The sequence below is a fragment of the Narcine bancroftii genome, chromosome 4, assembly GCF_036971445.1.
Source record: "Narcine bancroftii isolate sNarBan1 chromosome 4, sNarBan1.hap1, whole genome shotgun sequence".
NCBI classification, from domain to species: domain Eukaryota; kingdom Metazoa; phylum Chordata; class Chondrichthyes; order Torpediniformes; family Narcinidae; genus Narcine; species Narcine bancroftii.
The window spans coordinates 1,258,053-1,270,945 of record NC_091472.1 but is presented as its reverse complement, the minus strand read 5'-3'; the positions used below and the strand labels follow the sequence as shown (position 1 = coordinate 1,270,945).

The following is a 12,893-nucleotide window of genomic DNA, read 5'->3' as shown; positions in this document are numbered from 1 at the left end:
GGGAGGAGGTGATGGTGGTGGGAGAGGAGGAGGAGGTGGTGGGAGAGGAAGAGGAGGTGGTGGGAGAGGAAGAGGAGGAGGTGGTAGTGGGAACGGAGGAGGCGGTGGGTGAGGAGAGAGAGGTGGGGGCCATTTCGGGTGTGGTGAGGAGCAAATACTTCACTCAGAGTTGTGCACTTGTGAAATGGATTAGAGTGGGATGTGTCTCTTGTGGCTACAGGGATCTGGGGGCATGGAGGTAGAGCAGGATTTGGGTACTTGGGTCACGTGATCAGCCATGATCATAATGAATGATGGTGTAGGCTGGAAGGACTGAATGGCCTCTATGATTTTAACTTGGATTCAACCTGTGCAGCAGCTTTGAATGTCCTATGGACATGGGGCTCAATCATTGATCTCTATGGTTGCATCCCCTTCAGTCCCATTGGTGCTTGACCTGGTGTGAAGAGCGGGAGTGAGGCGATTTGTGGAAATGTGCCTGATGTTGCTCTCCATTTGCAGGTAACATCGTTAAGAATGAAGTGCTCTATCTCTCTGGGATTCACCCAATGTCACTGGGCTCCCAGCTCAGTGTTGAGAAACTGCACACTCTCCTGGAACACATGTTGCTATTCGCCAGAGGATGGCTTCACAACAAAGAGAAGGGTGAAGGTGTAAAGTACCAGCTCTACCAGAAGGAGGAGTGCCCCAAGGGTCACGCAGTGGAGAGAGCTGAGCTTGGCCCTCCCCATGGATTCCCCAGACTCACCTGGTGGTGTCCTGTGTGTCAACCTGCAGGCACATGAGCTGCTGCCTGGGCTGCGCTGGCCCCTGGGTTAGGGGCTGCACTGCTGGGACTGCCCTCAGTGCACGGTCTGTACCGTCGGCCTAGTGCTGCTTGTGAACAAACAGAATAATGGTGCATTGTTCAGGGTGAGTGTGTGCACAGTGAGGGCATGGAATGGGGTAGTGTGGGTACCTATCTCTGGCCTTGGGGGTTGGACAGTTTCAACAAGGCTCATGCATTTGGACTGCACCTGCCTTGCCATGAAGGTCCTTGCAGTACGGGTGTAACGCTCAATTCTCCCCTCGCAACATGGGACTCCATTCCTCTCTCTCACACACCCTTCCCCACTCCCCACAATGCACGGCACTCCTCTCCAGTTCAAGTTTATTATCCTCTCACTGTTCATTTACAATCAGATATATAACCAAATAACCACTGACAGCACAGAACAGGCCAGTTCGGCCCTACTAGTCCATGCCACAACAAATCCCCACCCTCTTGGTCCCACTGACCAGCACCCGGTCCATACCCCTCTAGTCCCCTCCTATCCATGTAACGATCCAGTCTTTCCTTAAATGTAACCAATGATCCCGCCTCGACCATGTCTGCCGGAAGCTCATTCCACATCCCTACCACCCTTTGCGTAAAGAAATTTCCCCTCATGTTCCCTTTATAATTTTCCCCCTTCAATCTTAAACCATGTCCTCTAGTTTGAATCTCCCCCTTTCTTAATTGAAAAAGCCTATCCACATTTACTCTGTCTGTCCCTTTTAAAATCTTAAACACCTCTATCAAGTCCCCTCTCAATCTTCTACGCTCCAGAGAAAAAAGCCCCAGTCTGCACAACCTTTCCCTGGAACTCAGACCCTGAAATCCTGTCAACATTCTCGTGAACCTTCTCTGCACTCTCTATTTTGTTTATATCTTTCCTATAATTTGGTGACCAAAACTGTACACAGTACTCCAAATTTGGCCTCACCAATGCCTTGTACAATTTCATCATAACCTCCCTACTCTTGAATTCAATACTCCGATTGTTGAAGGCCAACATTCCAAATGCCTTCTTCACCACACCATCTACCTGAGTATCAGCCTTGAGGGTACTATTTACCACAACTCCTAAATCCCTTTGTTGCTCTGCACATCTCAATAGCCGACCATTTAATGCATATGACCTATTTAGATGAAGTCGCATCCCTCCAGATCACAGTACATCACGTGATAGTCGCATGTACACACAGAGATGGAATGTAAAGTATAATCATTTACATTTACAGAAAACTCTTCAGACCGCTCATCAGTCTCACCCTGAGGAAGTCCTGATATTGATGCTCCTGTATCTACTTCCTGATGGTTGTAGGTCAAAGGTGCCAGTGGGAAAGGGACTTCCATGTTTCCTTGAGCCCTATTTAACCATCGCTCCTGGTGAATTTTGTCAATAGTGGAAAGGGAGACCCCAGTGATCTTCTTGGCCGTTACGTGGAGGGAGGCAGTGGGCCGGGGGGTGGGGAACAAGATGGAGTCAAGATTCAAAGAGATGAGTTTGGTGGAAACAGTGGACTGTCAGGACAGTCCTGTTTGTGAGTCTTGGGTAAGAGGTAGAAGCAGATAATGTGGCGTTGGAGCACTATGGAGGGGGGTTCTGGTGTGACGAGATGATCCTCAGTATTGACTTCCAATCCAATGCTTTGCAACTACAGTCCCACACAAAGATGCAGCATATTACACTTGCAATCGTGCTCCTGTAAAATGTTCTCAAGCGGTCACCGTGCCCTCTTCAACCACCTGCTCCAAAACCTCCTTGTACCTACCTCTGGTCCACGAGCTGCCAACAAACATCAGGCCACTATCTCCAACATGACACCGATCATGTCATGATTAGTGTAGCAGTTATCACAGTGCTGTACAGCGCCAGTGATTGGGACCAGATTCAAATCCTGCACTGTCTGTAATGAGTTTGTACGTTCTCCCTGTGTCTGTGTGGATTTCCTCTGGGGGCTCCTTCCCATAATGAGGTGACCAGAACTGAACAAAATTCTCTAAAGTGTGGTCTCACCAGAGGTTTGTAGAGTTGTAACATGACCTGAACTCAATCCCCCTATTAATGAATCCCTGCGTCCCATAGGCCTTCTTAACCGTCCTATCACCCTGTGTGGTGACCTTGAGGGATGTAGGGATTTGGACCCCAAGATCCCTCTGTTCACCCACACTCTTAAGTAACCAACCATTAACTCTGGACTCAGCCTCCTGGTTTGTCCTTCAAAATGCATCATTTTGGAAGGACAACCCAGAAACTACAGCACAGAAAGCAGGCCTTTCAGCCCTTCTAGTCTGTGCCAAAATATCATTCCCCTTGTCCCACTAACCAGCTCTCATTCCATAACCCTCCAGGACTCTCCCATCCTTGTATCTATCCAATTTATTCTTAAAACAAGAGTAAGCCTACATTCACCATGTCAGATGGCAACTCATTCCGCACTCCCACCCTCTCTGAGTGAAGAAGTTCCCCCTAAACCTCGTATTTGTCTCTCCTAATTTAAATGGAAAGAGCCTATTCACATTTACTCTGTCTATACCCCTCATAATCATGTAAAACTCTATCAAATCACCCCTCATTCTGCTATGCTCCAAAGATAAAGTCCTAACCTGTTGAACCTTTTCCTGTAACTCAGATCCTTTCAATATCTTGATTAGCTTCATTGCATAAAAGTTACTTGTTAAATGGAACTAAAATAGAATATTAACAATTCTAATAGAATAATACAGATGGTATTGTAACCTATGTTACATTAAACAGAAGTGGGGAAAAAAAACATTAAACTACTATTCTACTTACCTGACCCAACCCTATAGAGGTTATTGGCTAAACACGGTCAGACCATGACTGATCATGCAAAAAATAAGGTAACCAATGGGGTTGTAAACCAGAAAATAGTTAATCTTACAAATTTGAGAAATAATTGAGAAATTAACCCCACAAAGAAGCAAAATTAAGATTCATTTCAGTTGTGGAGCATCTAATTTTTTTCCAGTCAGACATGCCATCACATCAGACAACGATTGAGTGTGTCTGGGAGAGACATCATCTTTCCACCTCATTGAAATGGCCCTTCTAGTGGTTAGAGAGGTGAGGGCAATGACATGGGATGGGGAAGCAGTCAGAATTAAACCAGATGCCCCACTGATTGCAAAGAGAGCGATAAAAGTGTTTGGAGTCAAAGAAATATTAAGAACTAAAGACAAGGAATGAAATAACCCTTCCCAGAAATTGGAAAAAGAAGGACAAACCAGAACATATGTTCCAGTGAACCACCTTCAGTTCGGTATTTGTCACATTTTGAAGAGAGATTAGAATAAAATGTAGCCAATTGAATGTTAGATAGTACAACCTTAAACTAATAATGATGGTCCAGCTCAGAGAGAGGACGAATGCACTCGCTTCAGAATAGAAGTCCACGCAGTTTCAGAAATTAACTGTGCAGAATCATGTTCTCATTGTTTTGTGATTCTGACCAGGGAATTGTCCCTAGAATTTACAAGTAATTCCTAAAGGCCTGAAACCACCTGTTTATAATCAGGTTGGAAAATATCAATCGTCCCTCTCATATTAGGTTCCAGGACTTCAGGGAGCTTCAAAGTTAAAGAATTCAAAAAGCTCCTAACCTGTAACTAACGAAAGTAGCAGTGATTGTAAATTTGGTGGATAATTGTTCAAGAGGCAAGATTTTGGTCAATAAAATACCTACATTTGGTCAATGATGGAAACTGAAATCTTGAACTGACAGTAAAAGGAATTGCCTAAAATAGGACTAATTAATAAAAATCTGTGGGACCCAAAATGTTTCTAAATTGAAACTAGATTCTCAATGCATGTCTGACAACAAAATTATCAGTTAATTTGGAGGCCAGAAAAGATAACAAAAGGAGTGCGGTAAAACACAGGGATCTGGGAATACAGATACATTATTTCCTGAAGGTGGTGTTGCATATGGACAAGGTTGTAGAGAGAGTTTTTGGTATATTAACCTTTATAAATCAAACTATTGAGTACAGGAGTTGGGATGTTATGGTGAGGTTGTATAAGACATTGGTGAGGCCAAATTTGGAATATTGTGTGAGTTCTGGTTGCCAAACTGCAGGAAGGATATCAGTAAGATTGAAAGAGTGCAGAGAAGATTGACTAGGATGTTGCCAGGTCTTCAGGAGTTGAGTTACAGGGATAGGTTAAACAGGTTTGGACTTTGTTTCTTGGAGTGAAGAAGAATGAGGGGAGATTTGATAGAGGTTTACAATATTATGAGAGGTAGAGACGGAGTAAATGCAAGTAGGTCCTTTCCAGTTAGATTGGGGGAGATAAATATGAGAAGACATGGCTTTAGGGTGAAAGGGGAAAGGTTTAAGGGGAACATTTTCACTCAGTCGATGGAGGGAGTGTGGAACAAGCTTCCAGCTGATGGGGTGAATGTGGGTTTTAAGAATAAATTGGATTGATACATGGATAGGAGAGGCCTGGAGGGTTATGGACTGGGAGCAGGTCAGTGGGACTAGGGAGATGATGGTCATCACAGACTAAAAGGGGTGAATGGCCTGTTTTCTGTTTGATTATTTGATGTTTCAAAATACTTCATTATTGCTTTTGAGCAACAATTTAAAGAAACCTGATGCTTTGCTCTTAATCCATAATTACTTCTGAGCTGCGATTTAAAAGGATCCTCAAGTTCAATAAGATGTTTGAAAGTGGACTTTAAAACTGACTTTTCAGAATCAAGCTTAAGCTGTAATGGTTTGGGGGACATCACACGATGCGTTGGGGTTAGGACGTGGATCATAACTCCCCTGGGAAATCTTTCAAATAAAGTTCAGTCAAGAAATGTATTAATCGTTTAAAAGTTGTTTGAAGTACATTTAAACATCTAAAAAGGACTAGGCAGTTGCTGCTTGATTGGGAGCCCAGCCCGATGGGAGAACTCACGAAGATGCAAGGCCTATCAGATCTGTGAAGCAGGGAGCTAGCGTTCACGCTGCTCCCCGGCCGAGTGAACCTCTTGATGGCCCTGCATTCAACATTGCTCTCCCTCAACGATGGAGGGATGGCATCGAGAAAGACAAACCCAGAGGTGTCATGGTGCACATGTACAAACAACGGAGGCCCTCAGCGCCGCCGTCAGAAGGTGGCTCTGGCTCCCAGACAGCGGGCGGCGAAGAGGATGAAGGGTCAGAAGAAGATGAGGAGGTAAAGAGAGAACAAAGTACTAGAATTTCTATAGCTAGAACTGAGAAGAGAGATGACCATTAGTTCAATGTGAAGGGGGAAATGAGTAAAGTGTTGGAAGCTGTGAACAAGATAAAGAAAAGGTCAAATTAGAAAATTCACTGAAGAGAATAGAAGAGGATAAGGAAAAAGTTGAAGACAGCGTTACCCCTGTCGAAGACACTGCTGCTCCGCTGAGAGTGAAGAATCAGAAGCTGCAATAAAAAATGGAACAGTTTCGCAGGAGGAATAATATTAAGACTGTGGGTCTTAAAGACGGTTTAGAAAAGTAAGATCTGTTTGCCTTTTTTCTGGAATGCCTCTCTGAAATGTTGGGAGTTGAAAATTTTGGTCATCGTATAGAGATTGAAAGAGCACAGAGTTGTTACTTGTTATGGACCACAAGCAGAAGTAGACAATGAACCAGATCAGGTTTAATTTTAAAATGCTAATATTTCTAACTCTTAAACTATCCTTAACACTATATCTATCCCAACTATGCACAGGTGTGGGTGGTGTGGGTGTGAGTGTGAGTGTGGGTGTGGGTGGTGTGAGTGTGGGTGTGGGTGGTGTGGGTGGAGTGTGAGTGTGGGTGTGGGTGGTGTGAGTGTGACTGTGACTGTGGATGTGGGTGTGAGAGATAACCAAATCATTACAGTCCAGGCCAAACTCTAGAAAGTTACCTCAAAGTTCAGTCTTTCAAATTCAGTATTGAAGTGTAGGCTTTTGAAATTTGATGCCCAGAATTAATGTTGAACAGATGGAGAGACTGGATTTGTGGCCTGCTGCAGACACAAATTCGCCTTGTGTTGTCTTTGAAGAAATGTCCATCCATACGAGCTCTGGTCATATTACTCCTGGTCCTTCCGTAGGCCAGACTTAAACTGGCCAGCCTCCACGAAGCATCCAAGACCCTGGCACCGCTCTCTCTAAGTGACCTTCACTGTTAGACACAATCAAAATGAAGCACTTTGCTTCCCAAAAAGACCCTCCTGGTACAGGCTAATCCACCAAAAAGGTCCATTCCTTCACAGAGCCGGCTTTGCTCTGAATTCCACAGAATGGGTGGCCATGAGACTGCTTCCACTCCAGCATCAGGAACGGTTCTCCCTTTGCAAAATCACAGTGTCTTTGCAAATGTACTGAATCTGGAACTGACTGTGACAAATCTTCCCCAAGTTCTTCCAACGTATTGAATTGTTGCTGGACTGTGACTTACCAAATGTTAAATGTTAACTGTGACTATTCAGTTCCTCCTGTCTATCCTATCCCTTACAGCGATAATCTCATTTTACTAAAATGGGAGCCACAATATCTGTCTGACCTAAGCCACTTCTGAATCAAAATCCACACTCTATATTGATTAAATTTCTTCATTTTCAAGATAAAGAGGAGATTTTAATCATCGGTCGCAGCGAAGACGAGGCCGGCGGGGGCGCCGCTTGAGTATGAAGGCGTGGGAGTCTTATCCTGACATAAGTGTTGATAAGAAAGTCTCATGGGAGAAGGGATATTGATTTGTCCTGCATCATCCAGGAGCGTTGAAGATCTTTATACCGGGTGAAGGAAATAAATCCTTTCAGATGGTGACAGAGGCAGAAGAGTGTACTCAGTCTCCAATCGTTCAGAGGGAATGAAGAATATGAGGAGTTGTTATTGCCCTGGTCACCTTTTAATGAATTGACATGCTGTTTATACAGTGAGGAGCGATTTTAAAATGTTTTCTATTAATTTTTTTAATTTTCTACTCTTATGATTGTTTTATTAATTGATATATGTCTTCTTTTTAATTAAAATTTGAAGTAGGATTAGAAGGTCTAATGTAATAGTACCAGGAGGGTTGGGGAGCGTAGGACATTCTAACTTCTAGTGTGTCATGTGGGTAATTGTGACTCCAGCCACAGCCCATGAAATAGAGGGTAATGGTGTTGGATTTTACTTTCTCAACACCTATTGGGAGGGATTTTTCTACTCTTTTTTAATTATACGCATCTTTACAAATGTTTACTGAATTTCCTTCCTTTTTTTCTTTCTTTTTCCTATTTTATCTGGAGGAGATGTATTTAAGTATGTTAGTTTCTCTATAATGGCATTGAGGGAAGAAGACCTGCAGGCAGAGGTGGAAGTAATACTGAAATAGGATGATGGAGTAATAAGCTTAAGTTTGTAAATTACAATGTTACACCAGCCTGAAAACGCCCGATCTCGTCTGATCTCGGAAGCTAAGCAGGCTCAGGCCTGGTCAGTACTTGGATGGGAGACCGCCTGGGAATACCAGATACCGTAGGCTAAAATAAACTGCTGTTATTCGACCTGCCAAGTTCATCCAGCAGATTGGGCTTTCCTTCTCCTCTCGCCTGCTTTTGAAAAGTGCTAGTGTTATATTTGCTCTTTTCTAGTCAGCTGGGACTTTTAGTAGATCACTACAAATCCATCCACTGTCAAGCACCCATCCTTTGTTAGCTCCCAAGGAACCCAGTAGATCTGTCAGTTTTTAGATCCATTAGATTTTCTAGTATTTATTTTTGATGAGTTCATTTTACGTTGCTGTTAGTATCTTCCTGGTTTCCTGGTGAAAATTGAATGCTCTGTATATCATTCAAGTTTATTGTCATCTGACTGTACATACACAAGCAGACCAATGGCACAATGCACACACACACTGTCCATAATATTCCCAAAGATGAAGATGTAATTTAAAGAAAAGATATGAAGATATTTTGGGATGATTTACTCATTTACAGGAGACCGTTCATTATTCCCACAGCTTGTGGGAAGAAGCCAATCCCCTGACACTGATGTTCCTGTACCCACTCCTGATGGTAGTGGGTCCTCAATAATTCTTTAGGCCCTATTTAAGCAATGCTCCCAGTGAATGTTGTCAATAGAAGAAAGGAAGACAGCAGCGATCTTGGTTGTTTTGATGATCCTCTGTATCGACTTCTGGTCCGATGCTTTGCAGTTACTATCCAACACAATGATGCAGCCAGAACACACTCAGTTGTGTTCCTGTAAAAGATTGTCAAGATGGGGGCCAGTAGCCTTGCCCCCTCAACCTCCTTAGGCAGTGAAGGCGCTGCTGTGCCTTCCTGACTAATGAGAAGGTGTTGTGGGTCCAGGATAGGTCAGCCAATGAACCTTGTGCTCTCTGCTCTCTCCACAACTGAACCACCTCCTTATGAAATCCACAATCGTTTCCTTCACCTTGTCCACACAGAGAATCAGGTTGTTATTCTTGCACCATTTGATGAGCTTCTCCACCTTCTACTCGTCATCATTGTTGCCAATGAGGCCAATTACTGTTGGCCTTTCAAGCAAGAGATCCGGGAACCAGTTGCAGAGAGGAGTGTTGACTTCCAGCAAGGTCCAGCCTTTGAGGTACGATCATGTTTAACGCCAAGCTGAAGTGGTTATTGATGCACTCTTCTTCAAATTATTTAGTAACTCAGTTGGAACCTGAACTCTAATCAAGGATGCTAACCATGGTTATTGACACTTTCTCCTTCATATAACATCAAACTAAGATTTTAATACAAAAAATTATAGTAAAGGTCTAAAAAATTTAATAGTTTTTACCTCAGAACCATTTGTGAACCTGCCAAACATTGAACATTGTGTTGTTTTATTGTGTTATTGTTTTTATATCTTATTCACTTGATGTATTTGTGCACCCCCAACAGGATTAGCAAACCTCCCTAACTGGATAAAGATTTTCCTTCCAGTTCAGATGCAATCTGTCCCACTTATGCAAATTAGCCCTTCCCCAGGATAGGACCGAATGATCCAAGAACTTCAAACCCTGCTCCGTGTCTAGAGTCACTCACTTGTCTGCACGATGTTCCTGTTCCGACTTTCCCCAGCTCATGGCACTGGGAGCAATCCTGAGATTACTACCATCCAGGTCCTGCTCTTCAGCTTCTTTCCGAACTCTCAACTTCCTTTGCAGAACTTCTATCCCACTCCTGTCTACGTCATGGGTACCAATATGTACCATGACCTCTGGCTGCTCACCCTTCCCTTTAAGAATAATCTGCATCATGAGCTAGTGGAGTTGTTCTAGTGAACCGGTGCGGACTCGAAAGGCCGACATGGCCTGTTTCCGCTCCGTAAATGGTTATATGGTTAAACGGGACTATGAAGAGGAAAGTGGTTTTGACATATTAAACAAGTTGGGTGTAGATGTAGGTTTTTTTGCAAGAGACTCATTTAACAGAGAAAGAACGCTTGAAGTTAAAGAGAGACTGGGTCAGATATGTAGTAGCTTCTTCTTTTAACTATTTTTTAAAGAGGAGTGGCTATTCTGGCTAAAAAGAACACACCAATTAAAATACAAAATGTAGTGGTAGATCCTGCAGGAAGGTATGTAATAGTTCATTGTCAATTTTTTTCCGAATTATGGACACTTTTTAATCTCTAAGCACCAAATGTAGATGATGAGAGATGTATACCCTTTTGAATTTATCAGAAGTGCGTGATAATATTTTGATAGGAGGAGATTTTAACTTTTGTTTAAACCCAATCCTAGATAGAACTACAAGGGGAACGGTAAGAAAAAAAGCAGCAAAAGTGACCCTGGTATTGATGAAAGATCTGAATTTGATAGATGCTTGGAGGGAATATTCTTTTTACTCGAGTAGACATGATTCATATTCTAAAATTACAATATCTGCTCAATTACAAGGTAGGATATTGGATGTGGAATATAAACTGAGAATATTTGTCAGATCATTCACCTTTGTTAATGACTATTACAATGCTAGATAAAGAACGGTCAGGATATAGATGGAGATTAAACCCAACATTATTGAAAAAGAAAGCTTTTTGTGATTTTTGTCAGAAAGCAAATTCGGTTGTTTTGTGATACAAATTTAAATTAAGGGAGGTCAGGGAGCAAATAGCGGAGGCATGATCACTGGAGGAGGGTGTGGTGCCACAGGATTGGAGGGTCACTAATGTAGTTCCGTTGCTTAAAAAAGGAACGAGGTGTTGGCCAAGTAATTATAAGTAATTCTGCACCTCCTGTTGGGCCAAGGTGTAGATTCCCTTACACACATATTCTCGAAGCACTGTGTCACATAAGGCTTGGGTGCCCCAGTGGCTCTGATGATGCAGGTGTTTTAAAATATTGCGAGTTATTTCTTTATTTAGAACCATTCTTCCATCTGGTGTCTTCCATGTTCCATCAGGCAGCTGGCTTGCGCCCAGCTGAGCCATGTCCTTTTCTTCCTTAGCAGTGAAAATGGGAGCCTTCTTTATGCCTTGCCTTATTGGGATTAAGGTCAGCAAACGGACTTCTTGTTGCATGGCTGCCCTTTTGGCTTCTTCATCAGCCAGTCTATTTCCAATTGCTGTCGGGGTATCTCCCCTCTGATGGCTTGGTATGTAGACCACTGCTATTTCCTGGGGTAATGTCAAGGCTTCTAAAGTCAGAGTAATCATCTGTTCGTGTGCCAATTCCTTTCCTCTTGATGTAATTAGACCACGCTCCTTCCAGATCTTACCAAAGGTATGCACTACCCCGTATGCGTATTTGGAATCTGTGTAAATCGTTCCAATTTTCTTTGCCAGTATTCTGAGGGCTCTCTGCAAGGCATATAGTTCACAGGACTGTGCTGACCAGCTTCCGGGTAGTCTCGTGGATTCTACTACTTTCCAAGTATTTCCTTCTATTATAGCATACCCACTTCTTCTCATTCCGTCAACACATCTGGCGGAGCCGTCAATGTAGAATTCATATCCTTCTCCCAGCGGAGTATCGCAAAGGTCTTCTCGGGTCTTGGTCTGAAGATCCGTCAACTCGACACAGTCGTGCTCCACCTCTCTCTCTGTTTCACTGCCGTATAAAAACTGAGCTGGGTTGCAGCTATTAATCTTTGCAAACTGTAGATCTTCTCCGACCATTAAAATGGTTTCATACTTTAATATGCGAGAATCAGTCAGCCATCGATGGGCAGTTTGTGTTAATAAAACACTCACAGAATGGGAGGTGTACACAGTCATCTTTCCTCCAAAAGTAAGTTTACGTGCTTCCTCTACCAACAGAGCAGCAGCCGCTACTCCCTGGATACACGTCGGCCATCCGCGAGATACTGGGTCCATCATTTTGGAAAGGAAAGCCACTGGGTGTCGCTGACCGCCTTTTTCCTGTGTTAAAACTCCCACAGCTGTTCCTTGGTTATAAGTGACAAATAGCTGGAAGGGCTGTTTTAAAGAGGGCAGAGTGAGTACCGGGGCTCGCGTCAGGCGATGCTTCAAGTCCTCAAACCATCCTTCCTCCTCTTGGGTCCATTTCAATGGATATTCATTTTCATTTGTCAGCTTTTCATACATAAACTTCACCGACGCTGAGTAGTCCTCTATCCATAACCTACAGTAACCTAAGAGTCCCAGGAATTGTCTTATTTCCTTCTTATTACGGGGTAACTGCATTCTAGTGATTCCCGCAATCCGTTCAGGGGTAATCCGTTTCTGTCCTTTACTTATCTGGTGTCCCAGATATACCACAGTTCTCTCAACGAACTGTAACTTGTTCCTGGACACCCGTAGACCCTTTTTCCCCAGATAATTCAAGAGTCTAATTGTATCTCCCCTCATTTCTTGTTCCTTGGGTCCTGATAATAGTAAATCGTCCACATACTGCATTAGTTGGGAATCATCAGATTGTGGATAGTCCGCCAGGATTTGTCCTAGCATTTGTCCAAACAGGTTCGGAGATTCAGTGAACCCTTGGGGCAATACAGTCCACCGAAGCTGTCTCCGTCTACCTGTCCATGGATTTTCCCATTCAAACGCGAACATATCTCTACTTTCCTCTTCTAATGGACACGTCCAGAAGTCATCCTTCAAGTCGATAACACTAAACCACTCATGGTCTGG

General features: G+C 43.3%; 1 pseudogene; it reads left to right on the top strand.

The window, feature by feature from the left end:
- The first annotated feature begins 8,189 nt into the window (after positions 1-8,189).
- On the top strand, positions 8,190-8,307 carry LOC138762491 (5S ribosomal RNA; annotated as a pseudogene).
- The last annotated feature ends 4,586 nt before the right edge of the window (positions 8,308-12,893 follow it).